Here is a 20004-nt window from a genome sequence, read left to right as displayed (position 1 = left end):
GGAGTATACATTATTTTTTTTTAATTAGATATGTTAGTATACATTTATGGAATTGTTGTATATTTGCAATGAGAATTGGAGACATTTTAAATAAGTCTTTCGAATTTCAAATTACCAACATAGATCATTGCCATTAATCCCCAAACAAGAAACTCCCACCCCCTTAAAACAAAAATAACCGACACTAAACATGCTAAATAAGAATTTAAATCAACAAAAACCCGGTTCTGCAAGGTCCTCTCAGAATGATCAATAAGCACGTTTCATATATTTGTTTTCATTACTGAAGTATGTTCAATATGCATTGGATAACAAGTTTAAATCTGCAGCAATGTGTACATGAAATAAGAAACTGATATTGCCAGGTATTTTTGGAATTGTTTGATAAAATGAATTAAAATCCCACATGCTGCTCAATGTTTGCGCATGTCAGTGATTGAAAACAGTTTAAATATATCTTAAAAGTCGAATAGTTTTATGCAGCAAAATCAGATCTGTTTGATCAAACTATACGATTAGCTCCATGAGACTCATCCGCACTAGACGTAAACAAAGATTGAAGACAAATACGAAGTTTAAGAGCATTGTGTACCATTGACTTCCCCCCTCCCCCGAAAAAAAAAGAAGAAAGTAGCCCAACATTCGCGTTTTGTACCACTAAGGCATTATATGCCTTGGATAAAATAAAATTAAAATTGTATAATGAGTCAATTGCGATGGGATGGTCATGAAATTGTCATCAATATATAGGTATTTGTAACATGTGCTACGTTTATTCTGTAATTATCCAACAATATATTTGGGTTTTTAAAAACAAATATTTCAACTTGTCTTCGTCTTGAAGTTAGATCGATCAATGATGTTTAAAAAGTTTTTTATTGTTACAGGAGCAAGATAGAATAGATATGTCTTTCGTAAGTATATCTTTATGCATATCGTTTAAAATATCTAAAGACCATCATTAAAAGCAGCTGGTTGTTACTGCATAATATATTTTAGATTGCCTTCTGTTATCGTCCGCATACAAACAGAGTCCGGCTGATCACGAAATAACTGGACCTTTCTTTGTAAACAATTAACGATTTAGAGAATTGTCAACGAAAAGTCCAAATTATTGTCAAGTTTTCGGATATATGCATATACGAACTATGCCAGAGCATGAAATATCACGATGCAAATCAAAAAAACTATATCTGAATGGATCAAAGTTGTCAGGTCAGGACTAAGAGCATTAAAAATCTAGCACACAAGTTAAAGACTCTTTATGTAAGCTGACGTTGTGGATAATTTTTCTTTTCTCTAATTGAGTAAAGATTTTTAAAACAACTATGTTGTACCGGTATTTGTTAAAATATAATTGTGGTTCTTTAGTTAGACATTGCAATGAAATAATTATTATTTGCAATGTCTAACTAAAGTATAATATTTCAAAGCAAACTGTTAATCCAACATATAGCACTTTATCATTTACGAATCAAGCCTTCTCCTCTAAAAATGTCTTGCTTCAAAGAAGAATTTTACTTTATAAAGCACCGCATTGATTCAAATACATAAACAACAAGCATAATAATATATATATATATATATATTATATTATTAAGGTCTTTACTTTTCCAAAAGGTAAAGGCCTAACTGTATTTTTTCTGATTATTATTAAGGTCTTTCTTTTTAGAAAATGGAATCTTGCTGTATTTAATATTTTTATTCTAATTATGTCGTATCTTTTTCCAAAAGATATATACCTTACTGTATTTCTTCTTATCATCCCTTTCCAAAAGAGAATCTTTATTAGGTCTTTCCACTTTTCTGTGGAAAGACCTATTGGTTTTCTTCTGATTATTATTTTTTTTTTCTTCCGCCTAATTTTTCTTCTTGCGTAGTTTTGTTGTTTCATAAGATGTCGCTTAAATATTTGGAATATGATATCGTATAGTTTATACGCTTTGAAAACTGACAACCGCGTAACTAAATACCTTACGTTGTAAGAGTTATCTTCCCAAACACTGTTTTTTCTTGTGGCCACTACTCCTTCGCAACCGTAAAAGATTACAACAAATTTATTTTACCAAATTGCTCGTTACATCTTCAGGATTAGGATTTTTATTTTGACCGAAGCTATCCGGAGACTCCATATGAGAGTTATTCCCCCTTATGTATTTGATATAAGTGATATGCGTTTCTAACTGGTAAACCATAAGTGATATTGGCCTAGGGTCTTTGGATTTGAGGTCCTTGGTAAAAAAAAAAAGAAAATTAGGTCAAGGTCAAAGGTCAAGGTCATATTCTAAATTTTGATTTTGGCTTATTCTCACTTCTTTTCAAAGACCGTATAAGATATCGACAACATATTATTACTAAATTGTTAGTTGCGACATGTCGTAACACATACATTTTGGTTTAAAGGGTGCGCTAACATTAAATAAGAGTTTTCTCCCCTCTTGTATTTAAAAATACGCGTATGGTGATATAACTCGTTAACAATATATAATTAAGACTTAGGGTCTTTTGATTTGAGGTCCTTGGTTAATGACCTAGAAATTGATCTCAAGGTCAAAAGTAAATTTGACGTTCTAGATTTTGACCTTTGCTTTTACCTCATATGTATACATGATAAAGCCATGGGACTTTTTGCATTAGGTTGCAAGTCATTTGACCTTGGAAAATCCAACCGGAAGTGACCTTGTGTAAACCGGAAGTAGCTATTTTTTATACTTATTTAATATAAAAGTATATAGAACCATATATTTTTGGAATCAGTGTCAAGTCAACATTCAAATTATACCGGAAGTAACATATTTCAAACCGGAAGTGACAAATTATCTCCCTTATTTAAAAAAAAAATGTATAGAAACCATATATTTTTGGAATCAGCGTACAATAAGCTATCAATTGACGCTGGGAATGACATTTTAAACCAAATTTTAATATTTTCATTTCAAAATAGATCTTTATGGGTGGAAAGAAATATTGTATTTTTAATTGTATTTCTTTTCATTATATTATTCAGGTTTTTCCTTTTTCAAAAAGGAAAGACCTTCTGTACTGATTCTCATTTTGAATGTCTTTCCTTTTCCAAAAAAGAATTCTTACAATCAAAGTCTTTCCTTTTCCATAAGGGACCTTCTTGCATTGATTTTTATAGAACTATTAATGTCTTTCCTTTTCCAAAAGGAAAAGACCTAATTGTATTTGTTCTGATTCGTATGAAGGTTTTTTTATTCTTTTTCAAAAGGAAATCCTTTATGTATTTATTCTCATTATATAATTAAGGTCTTTCCTTTTCCCAAAGAGGATCCTTATTGTGTGTCCTCTCATTATATTTTTTAGGTCTTTCCTTTTCTTAAACGGAAATACCTTACTTATTGGTTTTTTTATTAAGGATTTCCTAATTGCATTTCTTCTCATTATATTATTATTTTTTTTTCCAAAAGGAAAAGAATAAACGGTATTTGCTCTTATTATTATTAGGTCTTTCCACTTTTCTGTGGAAAAACCTATTGGTTTTCTTCTGATTATTATTTATATTATTATCATTTTATTTGTTTCTTCGTCCGCCACATTTTTTGTAACGGTGCTTTTTTGTTTCGCAACATGTCGCTTAGATTTTTGCATATAATATCGAACAGTTATTACAATTTTGAAACTGACCCTGTTAAGCCGAACACTTTTTATTGTGAGAGTTATCTTCCCAAACACTGTTTTTCGTGTGTACAAATCTCCGTTAAAGATTACGATAAAATTATTTTCCCAATTTGCTCATTATATCCTCAGGATCTTAGAAATAATTTTGACTGAAGCGGTCCGAAAACTACATATGGGAGTTATTTTCCTTTTGTATTTTTAATAAGAAAAATGTAGTTGTAACTTGTAAACCATAAGTTTTAGAGACCTAGGGTCTTTGGAATTGAGGTCATTGGTCCAAATAAAGAAAAGGTCAAGGTCAAAGGTCAAGGTCATGTTCTAAAGTATGAGCTTGGCTTATTTTCGATTCTTTTCAGAAACTGTATGAGATATCGACAAATAATTTTAACTAAATTGTTAGTTGCGATATGTCATAACACATACATTTTGGTTGAAAGGGTGCGTAAATATTAAATGTGAGTTTTAGTTTTCATGTTCACACTTTGTGTCATCCTGTCAGTCGTAAAGTTTGGTCGGTCCAGAGTCTGCCCAAAACCTACGAACCTTGTTGTGGGATGAACACCGTACCAATAACAGGTAGAAAAAAAACGCTAGGTTTTATTTTTCTCGAATTTTTATAAATGACATAGTAAATTATATAGAATACATTTGGTCCAATCAATGGCTTGTTAATTCTAACCCTTACAAAACAGAAATAATGAACATCTAAAAAAGCAAGATTAACCTCATCATCCATCAGATTACATGAATAAAAATAGCATAAAAGAATCACACAAACATTTATGGGTTATGATAATACGACGATATCTAGAATAATCATTTAAAAATGATTTTTGTTAAATCTATTCCATAATTATTTCCGGGAGCTGAGGTTTAAATTCAAAAGAATGGTTTCAGAAACTATTTATTTTATCTTTTATACGGCCAGTCTTAAAATATGGTGATATTGTCGACGATAATATCCCTGGTTATTTGACAACAACTTTAGAACATTTGCCACTAGAAGCAGTAAGAATTGTGACAGGTGGTACCAAGATAACTACAAGACAATTTCTGTACGATTAAACGCTCGGGGTAGTATCCATGTCTGAATTTTATGTAAAATTGTACTACACCATTGTTATCATTTTCTTAATTATTAATAAACACTGTTTAAACTGAAATTAACTGATGTCAGTTGATCATTAAAATTCAGAAACCGTAAGTCGTAGACACCTTTAATCTTTGCCAATCGTCATCAATCATGTCACCTAAGCATATCTCAAGGTCAAATGTAAACGTTGACCTTGATCTTTGACATTATACCTTGCAAGTGTTATGGGATTATCTCAGTAATCTTTATAGACACAGAAATATTGCATAGTTGGGTCATTAAGGCGTGACTTTAATACTTTCCCGTAAGGGGCATCACCTCTGTTTACAGTTTTTAACCCTTAAACTTAAGTATCTTACCCTAGGGTCTACTGCAACTACATTAGAGAACAATGACCTTGACATAGAACAGAAGGTAAAAGGTCTAAGTCATGTCCCTGATACTGAATTACATATTATGACACTATTATAAGGGTTATAAGTGTGTTTTAAAAGATTTTTAGGTTGTCCTTGACCTTTGACCAAACACCTAGTTATGAGATTTCTCTGAAATCATTTCACTAATAAAGGAGAAAAGCAAAATGTCAGGGTCGTAAAGGCACAACTTGCATTTTGACCGCAAAGTTTTGATTATTCAGCTTTCAGTATATGGCATAACCTCCGTTAACATTTATGAAAGCGCAAATTAGATTATTTACTCTTACACAAAGGGTCCAAAACCTATGTAGTAGTTTACTATGATATCATTGACAAATGACCTTGACAGTTTACAAGGTCAAAGATCAGGGTCATGTCCATGATAGCAAATGATGTGTTTTTAATCTTATTTTAAGGACTTAATGTGTGTTATGAAGAATGTTTTAAGCTAAACTTGATCTTTGATGTTATTCCTTCCAAAGAAATATCTAAGAACTTATTTTCCTAGTAAGTGCATCTCTGCATTATTTCGAAAGTAGCTAATTATATCCCTAATCACATGCTAAAGGTTTTTTTCTTCTGCTAAATTTTCGCAATATGTCACTGAGACGTTTTTTACATTGAATTTTACAGTTTCTGTCAATCTGATCATGCTTAACTGACCAATATATTTGTAAGAGTTATCTCCCTATACTATGATAATAGTGGTTTTGCATCTCATCTTAGACACATTTGTTTCCAAATTGTTTGTTATATCCTTCTTCAGCTTTGGTTTATTTCAGTCGAAGCGATCCTTTGACATTTTACATAAGTTATCTGCCTGTCACTGTTGAATTGGTATGATAGCGTTTCTCATAAACAGTAAGTCGAAAAGACCTCAGGTCTTTAATTTAAAATCCTTCAGTCATAAGTTGAAAAATAAAGTCAACTCAAAGGTCAAGGTCGTAATCTATAATTTGTTTTCCTTTGTTTTTGCTTGCATCTCCCTCAAACTGTAAAAGTTCCGTACAAAAAAAAACGGATGCAAAATGTTTGGGTTTTTGAAGGAAGGAAATGCTACATTCGGTCGAAAGCTATCTGATGACATCCTACAGGTGTTATAGCCCCTTTAATGTTATGTTAATGCTTATTGATTATATTGCATACTGGTACATGGAAATGCTATTGGGTCCTCAGCAAAGGGTAAGGTGACATATCATACAAACGTGAACACAAGAAGAGGCCCTTTTTTAAAAGAAAAGAACTGAGAAAGTATATCTGTGGAATCAGCATACAGTAACAAAAAAAAATGACACCAGAAATTACCCTTTTTATACTGCAAGCAACTAATTATCACACTTATAAGAACGAAAAGTTCATAGAAACCATATGCCTTTAGAATCAGTGTAATATAAGCGTTCTTCATTTTTGAACCAGAACTGGCTGATTATTTCTATTATTACAAGAGAAAGCACGTATAAATCACTGTTTTAATCAGTGTGAAATAACAACAATATAAATAGAGAAAACCACAATTTCAACAGCAATACAATAGCATTTCATTATTATGACAAAATTGTATTTAATGTATGTCAACAATAACAACAACAACAAAATTATGGACAATTTCAATGTACACCAAGGACTTCATTTCAAAATAATGTTTGTAAAAAAGCGTTACCCTTACACATTTTATTACGTTTATAGTGATCGTGTTTTAAATCTGTTTGACATGTTTTTATAATAGCAATAATTTACTCTCTCTCTCTCTCTCTCTTTCTGTTTGGTTCGATAACTTATATATGAATTATTTTCAGACGGAACTTGCACACTGGAATCGCAAATTAGAAGTAGACAAGGACTTCATAATAAAGGGTCGTTGCAAAGTTATAGAAGAAGCGGAGAAACCAGGGTATGCATATCTTAATGCTGATTTTGTGATTAAAAAGTACAGATTTAAAATTGCTTTGATATTAAAACGTAATGGCAAATTACAATTATATTCTATAGTCAACTTCACTGTCCTTTTAATCTACTTGGATCATTTTATCTATCAAGAATTATTCATTTATTTATTTTGCTATTTGCATGATGTGTGTTTATGAACTATTTCCACATATCCAACCCTTTAACTAGAGCTGATCAGCTTTCATTCCGGAAGTACACATTCATAATGATTATACGCACCCATCAGTTATATTCATGAATTGAGAAGATGAGTATTCCTAATCAATTAAAAATAATTCTTGAAGCTTTGATTATTATTGCACTTGAATATATACAAAGTAGTTTTGCCATTACAATTTACATGTTAACCCTGTCGAGCTCCAGTGTCTATGGATATTTTTGCTAGCCATGACATTATGCAGTTTCTGTGTTAATTTTTACCCATGTTCTCTGCCCATAGGGTGATTAAATACATTATTGTCAAGATATTGAAATATTTTGCGACTGCAATACAAGCTAGTGAAAGATCATTGTAGCTATAAATCTAGGATGAAACCGCCATTTTCTATATAATTGATGCCTCAATGCTCTTCAACTTTGTACTTATTTGGCTTTATAACTATTTTGATCTGAGCGTCACTAATGAGTCTTGTGTAGACGAAACGCGCGTCTGGCGTATTAAATTATACTCCTGGTACCTTTGATAACTATTTACATCACTGGGTAGATTTCACTGCTGGTGGACGTTTCGTCCCCGCTGTATCACAAGCCCAGTAGTCATCACTTCGGTGTTGACATGAATATCAATTATATGGTCATTTTTATAAATTTCCTGTTACAAAATATTAAATTTTTCAAAAAACTAAGGATTTTCTTATCCCAGGAATAAATTAAATAAGCCGTATTTGGCACAACTTTTTAGAATTTGGGCCCTCAATGCTCTTCAACTTTGTACTTATTTGGCTTTATAACTATTTTGATCTGAGCGTCACTGATGAGTCTTGTGTAGACGAAACGCGCGTCTGGCGTATTAAATTATAATCCTGGTACCTTTGATAACTGTTTACACCACTGGGTCGATGCCACTGATGGTGGACGTTTTGTCCCCGAGGGTATCGCCAGCCCAGTAGTCAGCACTTCGGTGTTGACATGAATATCAATTATATGGTCACTTTTATAAATTTCCTGTTACAAAACTTTGAATTTTTCGAAAAACTAAGGATGTTCTTATCCCAAGAATAGATTACCTTAGCCATATTTATCAAAACCTTTTGGAATTTTGGGTCCCCAATGCTCTTCAACTTTGTACTTATTAGGCTTTATAACTATTTTGATCTGAGCGTCACTGATGAGTCTTGTGTAGACGAAACGCGCGTCTGGCGTATTAAATTATTATCCTGGTACCTTTGACAACTATTTAGACCACTGGGTCGATGACACTGCTGGTGGACGTTTCGTCCCCGAGGGTATCACCAGCCCAGTAGTCAGCACTTCGGTGTTGACATGAATATCATTAATATGGTTATTTTTATAAATTTCCTGTTACAAAACTTTGAATTTTTCGAAAAACTAAGGATTTTCTTATCCCAGGAATTGATTACTTTAGCCGTATTTGGCACAACTTTTTGGAATTTTGGGTCCTCAATGCTCTTTAACTTTGTACTTATTTGGCTTTATAACTATTTTGATCTGAGCGTCACTGATGAGTCTTGTGTAGACTGCACCAGATCTGGAATATGACTATTGTTTTCCATTTGTTTGAGTTTTTGCAATTTCTGCTTTGAAAGTTCGGTATTATTGTTATTTTTAACTGTCAAAAGAAATGTAGAAAATTTAAGTGACTCTTGGGATAACATATTATGTACAAGTGTAACTGCATAGCCCTATTTCCCGGAACTCTTTTAAAAATGAGCAAATAAGTTTATCAAAATGTTTTACATATACCAGAAGAATAAAGACATAATCAATTATATTTAGCAAAAGATATATAACTATTTTAATGATGTTTACTTGTAAATAACAGCATAGTGCACAAACACAATAGGACCGACATAATATTAGTGCAAATGTGTACAAAGTGTCACCAAAGGGACGTAAATCGTAACTTACTACCTGCACCGATTGGCCGGAAAGACAGATCGAAGTGGCACTTTTGCGTGTAACAGCATATTTCATGGCACACAGTTCATAAAATGCCTCATCATATAATTCTTATTCATCATATGTATCCAAAAAGTTAAGGAAGAAATTTCGAACTCTTTATTTGAAAACTTCGGTACGACGGGTGACCAATTCGGTCTTTAAGACTTTGTATTATAATTCAGTAAGTATACGCAGTTGTTGTGTACAACGTACAGCGTGTTTTGATTTTATTTGATAGGACGTTTTTAGGAAATCGAGTCGTCCCATCATGCTGTACTTGAGCTGAACTCTATACCCTTTAATTACGAATTGGAATATACTGCTTCTTTCTTTAATTGTTTCTCCAGCTGAAATTCATATATCATGCTATTGTATTTATGAATTTTTAACATCGAGAAAAACTGGATTAATTTGTAAAACATTTTTACGTTCATATGAGTATCATGATATTATATATATATATATACAAAGAGCCCTTCTGAATTTTTTTTGTTTTCATTTTAGCGGATATTCAATTAACTTCCAGCAAACTAAAGACGAACAGAACGGCATTATTTTGCATTTCAATCCAAGAGCTCCATCGCAGTCTCTTGTTTTGAATACACTTCAAAATGAAAACAACCAAAAAAAATGGGGTCATGAGAAAAAGATTGTGGATAACAGCGTCAAGGAAACTTTTTTTGTGAATGAATTCAAGCTGAAAGTTAGACCTCTAGCAGAAAACTTGATTAGTCTGTCTGTGAATGGCGAATTCCTAACTGAATATGAATGCACAGGCAAAAGGATTACAGATGCCAAATTCTTAGTTTACTCACCATCTATTTTAATTCAGCCAGAATAAAGAAATCAGGGAATCCGTTAAGAAATGTGTAGAATTCAATAAACAATTTAATCAAAATGATCTGCATTAATCATAATCAATGAAAACGGTAAAGATTTATTAATTGCTACTATTCTTTTAAGCGGATTGATTAGAAGTTTGTATTTTCATTCCTAAACAATAAAACAAAGTTTCAAATTTGCTTTCTATATGTAATATGCCACTATGTTCTTTCAAATGGGCAGTAAATATTTATAGAGCCAAACATATAAGTTTACATCCGAATTCATATATTTCACGTACATTCAAGACGGATTATGCTCAGAATTAATACATACGCATTATAAGCACCTTAACACTCTAAACAAATAATTCTTGGAATTACCAAAAATAAGTTATTCAATTACTTGATTCAATGTCTTGCCACCCAATAAAGATGCAACCTGCATTGCTACACAAGATTTCAATGCCCAATAAGCAATCTTGACTGTCTTTGTGTATGAATTCAGTGAATATTCATATAGCTTATAAATTGATCTCATGCAAATGACTAATAGCTGTGAATCATTATAGCTGTGAAATACTTTAAACGGTGAATTGGCGATTGCTTGTTTGCGGTATATCATCTTTTCCGCAAGTTTATTGTTTTCTGTTTAGTGTTAAATTTACAATTAAGATCCATTTATTACATCGGTGATCCGTTTATTTGGCAATCGCCAATGGCAGTCAGCAGGGTTTAAGAACATTTGTTGTTCGACCTGTTAGTCAAATGCGTTTTGTTAATATATATATATATATATATATATATGTAAATCTAGATCTCGAACTGAATAAAAATTCTACGCTATTTTGTTATAAATGCATATAATTCTAAAAAGTAACATACCTTTCAAAGAATGATCATATGCGTCATTGTATATCTTTTGTTTTAATCCATTTTTTTTTAGTTTGTTGTAAGTTAACATAGGCTACCTCCCCAGCAACTCTTTGTGCGACATTTTCATTTAATTGAAATTATACACTAAGAGTAGCCGCGGAAACATGAGTATCCACAAAGTGTCCTTTTTGGAAATTTTCATTTCCTCTCATGCTTGTAAATCATGAAGGTATTCCAGCAAACTCAGTATACTTTTTGTTCAAATTCAAATCTAATGAGTTCTAGCCATTTTTCAAAAATAGGTTACCAAAGTCAAATGAAAGCTTAATTTTAATTGGCTAAAAAATTTTTTATCCTCAAAGCAAAAACTACTTCTTAAATACTGGAAATAAGATACAATTTTGTACATTTTATTTGATTTATCGGTAGGAAACAGGTGTCAATTTTAGTATGACCAAGTTTATAATATAGCAAATATATGAAAAATGACAAATACTAGCTTTAAGATATTTTAAGGATGTTCGCTTGTCTGGTTTTGGAAATTTTGTCAGATTATCGGAATCCTCTGGTTTTATCCATTTGAATGCCTTAAAAATAATTGCCCATTGACCCCCGTTTTTCTTTTTATAAATCTTTTACATGTACAATTATAAGCCATAAGTAAAAGTCTCATAAACTCTTTGTTATTTTTGAGAACTTAAACTTGTAAATGAAAAAGCTATGAAAAATCAAGAGAGAACATTTACCCGCCAAAATTTCAATGGCTAATATATCCAAAACAAACACGTTGACCTATATATTTTTTTTTTTTTTGCTCTTTTGTTTTCTTTATTAATCCCCTATCAATATATACTAGTGTTATGAAAAGTTTGTTATTTCGAAACTGAGTAGCGAACTTCCTTTAATTCATATGAAACGAGTGACTGGTGAAAAATAATGTTTATCCAATTCTTGAACAAATGCATGTATATATCATTAACTTAGTTTTCTGTGCACGATTTTATTATTTTTACGCAAACATTTCGTATAATCGTCAATTTGTTTTCCTCTCTGTCTGTTATTGTGTGAAAATATATCAACTACTCAATTGTTGTGTTTTAAAACCGTAGTTTACTGATTGTTAACTTATAGTAAACAATCAACAAAGAAGCATGAATATTGAGCACGTGTATAACATGTACAATCAGATAATAGTTTATTTAAATGACAGACCCATGTGTATTGCGATCACCGAATTTTTACGAGAAGGGTCACGCTGAGATCACTTGCATACCGAAATTATGTCGGCGAACTGCTTCCTGGAAGCAAGCAATTAAAAAAAAACTTCTTCTAATTGTGGACAAATTAAAGAATTTTCTTCAGAAAAAAGTATATGTACATAAGTTTTATAATGAAAACTGTCCATTTAGTTATAAAAAACATATGCCTCATTTTTTTTAATTTGAGGTTTCATATGACTTTAATATGAAAATGATTTAAGTAATGGGTAGTAATTTAAAGTTAAGATTTTTAGTCATTGGAAGTAAAATTCTAAGTAATACCAAGTAATCCAATGCAAATTTTAAAGTATTTCAAAGTATTATCCAAATAAAATTGTTAGTTATCCAAATTTATGCACTTTACAGACTGTGCAACATACATATGTTGCAATTGTATAATAAGAAGAATTTATTATCAAAAATGATTAAATCTCATGCAAGTAAACGAAATTGTGTAGTTCCTACATGTAAGCTTACTTAGTAATAAGAAGTTTTATTTAGGAAGAACAATTAATATGTGTCGTTCTTTAAATATCCTACTAAATTTAAGTAATTTCTTTTTACTTAAAACAGGAATGTATTACTAAATATTTATGTAAAAATACTGATAAAACTGTTACCTGTATAACTTGCAGTGTTCAAATATACGTTTCAAATTTAACTTTTGATCTAGACCTTTTTTAAATTTATCTGTTTATATCCTAATTAAGGAAACAATTTTATGATGCCCTTCGATATTGACAATTTTAGTTGAAAATTGATATGTTTTTATTCTTAGCAGCTTTATTACTTATTAAAAGATTTGTGTAAAATGTCAGCATCCTTATTCATATTTCAAAATATATCTATTTATTAAACATTGACAATTTCAATATCAATCTGCTTTTTATAACACAAGGGCCCAAGGAAAGATTAGTGTTATAGCTAAGTGTGTAACCCTCTATAAATAAAGAATTACTATTATTCTTATTATTATTAGGTCTTTCCACTTTTCTGTGGAAAGACCTATTGTATTTGTTCTGATTATTATTAAGTCTTCCCACTTTTCTGTTGAAAGACTTATTGTATTTGTTCTGATTATTCGGTCTTTCCACTTTTCTGTGGAAAGACCTATTGTATTTGTTCTGATTATTATTAGGTTTTTCCACTTTTCTGTGAAAAGACCTATTGTATTTGTTCTGATTATTATTATTAGGTCTTTCCACTTTTCTGTGGAAAGACCTATTGTATTTGTTCTGATTATTTTTTTTTCCCGCAAAATTTAAAAATTTTTGATTCGCAATATGTCGCTAAGATATTTCTTATATTGTATCGTACAGTTTATGCGCTTTTAAATTTCACCCTGCTAAGACGAATAATTTTTCTTTGTAAGAGTTATCTCCCTATTCACTGTTTATCCAAGGTGTGCATCTCCTTCGTAACAAAAAAGATATTGACAAAATTCTTTTTACAAATTGTTCGTTACATCCTCAGGAATTTTTGGTTTATTTGGATCGAAGCGATTCGATGAAATTTTATGGGAGTTATCTACCTTCACCAAATAAATTTGTCGGTATGTTTTCTTAACTCATAAACCGTTAATCGTATAACCCTGCAATCTTTTTATTCAAGGCCCCTAGGTTCTTACATAGAAAATGAAGTCAAGGTCAAGGTCAAGGTAATGTATTAATTTTGATTTTTCCTTGTTTTTGGCATTTTCTCAGACACCTTCAGAGATATATATAAAAGAACAAGAGCAGAATGTTTGCTTAATTGTAATGAAGATATGTTACATTTGGTCTGAAACAATCTAATGGCATCTTATAGGAGTTTGTGTCCCTGGAATGTCTAATTATAAGGTTAATTGATTGTTACTTCAACATGGTTCATTATAAAGCCATATGAACCTTTACAAAAGGTTGGGTGACATATTACCTTGAAAAATGACAACCGGAAGTGACCTTGAGAAAACCGGACGTATACTTTTGAACTTTTTTCATGAAGAAGTACTCGGAATCCATATATTTTGTAATTTAGATACATTAACTTATCACTAAAGACTAGAAGTGACTTTCGATAAACCGGAAGTGGCCAATTATCTCCTGGTTTACAGGCAAAAGTATACCAAACTATATATATTTGAAATCAGTGTGAAAGAAGCTATCATATGAGACCGGAAGTGACATTTACTCCACCGGAAGTAGCTAATTATCTTTCTTATTTCACTCAAAAGTATATAGAAACCACTTATTTATCGCATCAGTTTGAAAAAAACTGATGAGTTGATGCCAATTCTAACTTTGAGTAAACAGGAACTATCTTCTTATTAACAAATTTGAAAATTGATGTGGAAAGACCTTCAATTGTTCTCTGAACAAATGGTTTTTAATTATTATTATTATTAGGTCTTTCCACTTTTCCGTGGAAAGACCTATTGATTTTGTTCTGATTAATATTTTTTTTTTCTTCCGCCTAATTTTTTTCTTTCGCTGTGTTCTTGTTTTATAAGATGTCGCTTATATATTTGGAATATGATATCGTACAGTTTATACGCTTTTGAAACTAACACTGCTTAACCGAACACTTTATGTTGTAAGAGTTATCTCCCCAAACACTGTTTTTCTTGTGGCCACTACTCCTTCGCAACCGTAAAAGTTTACGACAAATTTATTTTACCAAATTGCTCGTTACATCTTCAGGATTAGGATGACCATTTAGATCGAAGCTATCCGGAGACTCCATATAAGTAGTTATTTCCCCTTATGTAATTGATATAAGTGATATGCATTTCTAACTGGTAAACCATAAGTGATAGATACCTAGGGTCTTTAGATTTGAGGTCCCTGGTCCACAAAAATTAAAATTATGTCAAGGTTAAAGGTCAAGGTCATATTGTAAATTTTTGATTTTGGCTTATTTTCACTTCTTTCCAAAAACATGATGGGTTTGTTCCTGTTTTTGATGTGGTCCTGTAATTTTTTGATGTGATCATTTTGGAAAAAAATATAGTTCTATTTTTAGACCGATTTCCATATGTCGTTTCCTGAATGTGCTTCGGATGAGTGTCGCTAACCATTGAGTTAAAGTTCAAATCAAAGTTCAAGTAAGTGTCCAGAGTTCTTTGATATGAAAAAGGGGAACGGCAGACAAAAATAAGAAAAAAAGTACAAAAGAAATATCTATATTTCGGGCATAAGGGAGATATCCAAAAACCACTTAGTCCAACCGTTTTTTTCCTTAGATCTCAAATGGATACAGTGTTACAATAAATTCGTGAATACATAGTTTAATTTGTTAATATTTAATGCAAATGAACTTCATGTAAATATAAGAAGATGTAGTTTGATAGTCAATGAGATATCTCTCCACTACATATCAAATGACGTAGCAGTTATCAAATATATGTCACTGTATGGTCTTCAACAACGGACGAAACCCATACCACATAGTAAGCTATTATAACAGGTCTAGAAATGACAAATGTAAGAATAATTTAAACGAGTAACCGAACGATCTGAATGATGAAGACGCCGACGACGGAACATAGATTTGTTGTGTCTCACTTCCGCGACATTAATATCGCAGGCTTGACACACATCAAATGACATGTACTTTCTTGTCAACAAATGAGACACTTCAAATCAACTCACACTAAAGTTACAGGGAAATGAGGGGATCGGACAAAGAATCAATTCTATGAAATAAGAATTCTCTATTTTTTTAGCGTGTATTATCATTTGAACATATACGAATATAAATATTTTAGTATATATGCTATTAATTCCATTCTCTGATATACCTCGTACTCAATTGAAAAAAAAATAAAACTTTTTATTAATAACTGTTACGCAGGTGACGACAGATATGTTTAAGTTGTCGTAACAACTATCCAGTCCTCTTTTCCTCGAATGTGCCCTACCGAATTAGACCAAATCACTGGGTTTTTACTTTTAAGAATAACACGACGGGTACCACACTTTAAGTAGGATCTGCTCACTCTTCTGGAGCACCCGAGGTCACCCAAGGATTTTGATGGATTGATATTGGCCAGTCATACCGATCTATAGAGTTAAGGTAACACGATACCGAATGACATATCTCCCGATTTCTAAAATTTTTGGCACACTTTTACTTTGATTCGAGTTACATCGGAATATGAAATAAAAAATGGGGGTCACCATTCTTGTTTTTTTGTAATTTTGAGTAATTGTCAATATTGGCGCCAAATTTTCATAGATATTTAGGGAAAATGTTTTTTTTCGACTTACTTTTCTAGATTTTTCAATGGATGGCTATTTTCTCATATACGGAGAAAGACTAAAAACTAACATAATATCCAGGATTGTATACCAAATCCATACATGTATAAAAAAAACATATGTCACCATCCTTGTTGTTTTAGACAAATCGCTTCAAAGATGACAGATACGCTTAGAAATTGACAAACATATGTGACGTTACGGAATACAGAATAACGTTATTTTTGTTCAGAGGGATTGAAAAAAAATATGTAACGGGATCTGAATGGTGTTTGAAATTTCCTAATAATTCAATATAACGTCTGACTGAGTTAATTTTATTTCGTCCTAACTGGGTGCACTTTTAGCTTTCAAAACTGAATCTTCAACTTAACCTACCAAACTAGACAATGCTGATGACACCGATGTATCTATGCATGAATTAAATAAATTTGATTTGGTAAACAGTGATGTTGAAGTACAATTTGAATTGATTGATTGATGGTTGCTTAATGTCCAGTGGCAAATATTCCATGGATTTTCAGGACGATTCAATACAATTTGAAAAGTTATGTCTAAAAGACACATTTGATGCAGCCGTCAAAAAAGGTTACACATTCTGTTAGTTGTGAAAATTATAAAGAAAATCAACATCCTGATAAAATACGTATTCTATAAATATAGTATACTCTGTATGATGTAAACGTGTGGGTTGTGTGCGTAGTAAGTCGTACAAACCTTGCAAACTGTATGCAAAATTTCACTTGAATAGACAAAGTTCAACATTCTGTCATTCGTGGAAAATTATTCCAAAAGTGATCCTGAGAATATACATGCACCCTCAATATAGGTAAAAAAATTGGTGCAATATTATCAAAATGCCAAAAAATTATTACAAAAGTGATCCTGAGAATATACATGCACCCTCAATATAGGTAAAAAAATTGGTGCAATATTATCAAAATGCCAAATTCAGAAACCTGTCATAAAAAAATTAAAATCTGACAAGATGCGCGTATTGTATATGTACTAACACCAAGTACATAATATAAAAGTTAAAGCTTCAAAACTGTAATCCTAAAACATCAGCCGTATAAGCCCTATTAACCATGTAAAGGACGGACTGTCGAAGGACACGGGTAAAACAATATGCTCCTAGCATTTTGTCAAGGGAGCAGAATAGATATTATCATATATGATAATGTTCTATTTTATAAATCATTTGGTGACAAAATATCTTTTTGAATAAGCAGTTCATAGTGGAATGGTAATATGGAGATCTCAAATGTAGCAACGCAAGCAAGCTAACGTCTACGTCATTTGGTCGTTGATGGAAAGTTGCTAATTGGTAATCATACCACATCTCCTTATTCATAAGCGATTGAGTTTTCTCCTGAAATACAAGAATTTTAAAGACTAACAAATACGTATTAGGAGACTGACACATGTTGCTGTTATAGTTAAAATCTGACTTTTGTTGTGAACATGTGATGTTATAATTTGATAGATTTTATACTTGCCATACTGAATATACTTATTAACTTTCCAATTCAAGGGACCAACGAATCTTTACTAAAACTACAAATTAGCAGTAAAGAAATACTCGTCTATCCTGCATTAGTCACGTGTTATATAGATGTCTTTCGTTTTGTGTGTCGTTAATTGTCATTTGCTGTTTTATTGTATATCCCACATTTCCATTTATGCACACAAAGAAAAAACAACCCTTTCAATTTACATAAACACTTGTATACTTGTTGTAAAAAGTCCTTTTAAGACTGCGAAGTATCTCGGGCTTTTCCCGACGACTATGTGAGCAATATGCCCATCCCCAAAAAAGGCACCTTTGTTAATCGTCTGTGAATATAAAAAAGAAGATGTAGTATGATTGCCAATGAGACAACTCTTCACAAGAGACCAAATGACACAGAAATTAACAACTCTATAGGTCACCGTACGGCCTTCAACCGTGAGTTATTTTGTCTCCCCATTTTGTGAAAAGAGGCGTTTTTTATCAGCTGTACCTGTACATCATGTCCAACTCAAAACATCAAAAACACACCCCTACCCGAAGACAAAGTGCAATCTAATATGAATCTAAAATAAAATTAATTTTAAGATTTCGTTGGATATTTGTCCCCCGTGTGACGCGTTGTGTTGGACAAACAAATACAGGGCGTCCGTCTTTCCGTCCGCCCGTTTGTCTGTCCGGTCTTGTTAGCTCTCTGACGTGTACAATTCTTGCCTGATTTTTATAAAACTTATATATAAGGTTTATATCAGCATTTTCGCTGACAAGTTTGAAAATCAATGCCGATCAATTATTTCCAAAAGAGTCATACCCCTTAGATATAATAATTAATAAATGGAAAATTGCAATTTTAAGCGCTCTCACGAGTACAATTTTTGCCAGATCTTTATATAATTTATATTAAAGGTTTATATCAGCATTGTCTTGGATGATTTCGAATGTCAGTGCTGATCAAATATTTTTTAAAAGAGTTATGCCCCTTGGAAATAATAATTCTATCGGAAATTGCATTACATTTGCTCTCAAATCTGCATTTCGCTATTAACGATATTTATAAAAATAAAATCAAAGAACACACAATTTGTTTTAAGTTATAATGGCCAGATACAATATGTACAACGCTGGAGGGGCGTGGGGTAGGGGGCATTGGAACTGTTCTTTTAATCAGTTTGTTTTTGCCGTTTGAATAAAATAGGTTATTGAAAATATCTTTTTGTAGTTTGTTTGCGTTCGAAGTGCTTTTCTGGATTTACCTTCATTGAAGCAACGATCATTCATTCATTGTGGGGCCACAGGTTTTTAATTAATCGTTTGATTGTAAATTTTGAGAAAATAATTTATTTCAGAATGGAATTGAAAGAAAAAAATGTAACGGGATCAGAATGATTAAATTTTATTTCGACCTAACCGAGTGCACATTTAGTGTTGACATCCCATATATTTAAGCCTTTGTTAACTTTCTCCTTATTCCGATGTAGCTGTCCTGTTTAGACTGTGCTTATAAGATTACAATGCTATTAGTTTATTTTAAAGAAGCTTCCGAAACCATATCGGATTTCTTCTGTACAGTCCAATGAATTTCAAAGACTGTTTATACTTGAAGTAAAGGGAAAGTTGTTCGGCCAAATATCCAATTTTTGCTACTCTTCTATTTTCATTCCATGCCAATAAACTAGTTTCTGTCTAAGTTTGTACGTCTGGTTGCATGGTGCTTTTTTTCGCTAAATTCTATCGGTATTCTTTTCCAAATAAATTTCCGGTGTATTGTTGCCACAGACATTTCTACCCACGTGACTTTCGTTTTTGACTGATAACCGAACGCAAAATAACATTCCTTATCGCTTGTTATATATCAATTTCATCAATAAATATTTATGAAAATAATTTTTAAGAACAAAGATAAATGATATGAAAATGTTTTCTCGTGAGAAATATATATATATGTGTATCAATAACAAATCAAGAATACACAAAATGTGTGTAAACGTATGCGGAAGAATATCTCAAGAACGTTTTGCGGGAAAATATGAATGCCTACTTAAATCCATCTTTTAGAAAAATCGAACTATTACAGAAGAGTG

General features: G+C 31.8%; 1 long non-coding RNA gene across 2 annotated transcripts in view; it reads left to right on the top strand.

The window, feature by feature from the left end:
* The window catches only part of LOC127716204 (uncharacterized), a 66948-nt gene that overhangs the window by 1558 nt on the left and 45386 nt on the right, over positions 1-20004 (top strand). Inside the window, exons 2-4 of one of the 2 annotated variants that reach the window (XR_007988800.1) lie at positions 888-914; positions 6948-7042; positions 9724-10241. This is a non-coding gene — a long non-coding RNA (uncharacterized LOC127716204). Of the gene's footprint in view, positions 1-887; positions 915-6947; positions 7043-9723; positions 10242-20004 lie in introns of those variants that run through there. The other variant, XR_007988801.1, reaches the window with a different exon arrangement.

This window comes from Mytilus californianus, unplaced genomic scaffold, assembly GCF_021869535.1.
Source record: "Mytilus californianus isolate M0D057914Y unplaced genomic scaffold, xbMytCali1.0.p SCAF_9, whole genome shotgun sequence".
Lineage (NCBI taxonomy): Eukaryota > Metazoa > Mollusca > Bivalvia > Mytilida > Mytilidae > Mytilus > Mytilus californianus.
This window is presented reverse-complemented; position numbering and strand designations above follow the sequence as displayed.